This window comes from Acyrthosiphon pisum, chromosome X (genome assembly GCF_005508785.2).
Source record: "Acyrthosiphon pisum isolate AL4f chromosome X, pea_aphid_22Mar2018_4r6ur, whole genome shotgun sequence".
Lineage (NCBI taxonomy): Eukaryota > Metazoa > Arthropoda > Insecta > Hemiptera > Aphididae > Acyrthosiphon > Acyrthosiphon pisum.
The window spans coordinates 92803969-92804876 of NC_042493.1; positions in this window are offsets into that span (position 1 = coordinate 92803969).

Below are 908 nucleotides of genomic sequence, written 5' to 3' on the forward strand. Positions count from 1 at the left end.
TAAGTGATAAGGGTTTTCCAGAAAAAAAAAAAATAAAAATATTATTATTTACGATAGAAATATTTGTTTATAAATGATTGCTATTGTTTATAGGGCTAGGATTTTGTAGCATTTGCATTTTCTTTCATAGTACTACAGGACATAGCTAATCAAAAACAAAATTCGATTCATTCATCACAGAGTTCAAATATGCTTTTTTTGCATTTTCTTATGATATTCGTTAATAAATGCTTTTTTGGTACTTTTTTGTCAGTTTATTAGCTTTTAGATTCTGAGTGGAACGATGAATGTATTGATTTTACAATGATGTGTGTTTTTTTTTTTATTTTTTTTTTTATTTTTTTTTTTATTTTTTTTTGTGTCTGTCATCACGTTTTAGGACAGTAAAAGTGCTTGGATTTTCTTCAACAGTACCTTTTCTGATAGGAAAGTGAATCTAGTTGGTACTTTGGGGGGTCAAAAGTAAAATTTTTCCAATAGTTTTCAAAAGCGCCGGGAAAAACAAATGAAAAATTAAGGAAAAACGGGAATTTTTACGCAAAATCTGTTTTCGAGAAAATCGATTTTGGTTTTTGGTGTAACTTTAAAAAAAAAGACCGTGGATACATGAAATTTTGACTGAATGTTTACATTTCCATTTTCTATACACGATAAAATTTTCAAAATATTTTGACTTATTTTGAGCTCTTTACGGACATTGTCAGTTTTCATTTTTTTTTAGTTTTTTTTCTAAAAATATCAATAAAATTTTATTTGTTGGATAAAAAAGCTTGAAAATTTAATAGAAGGCTCCTAGTATATTGTTTCAAAGGCAGATAAAAAAATATTAAAAATCGTTAGTCACAGCTTTTTTTTTATAAGCATTTAAAGTTCAAAAAATGACAAAATATGGAAAAATCACGAAAATT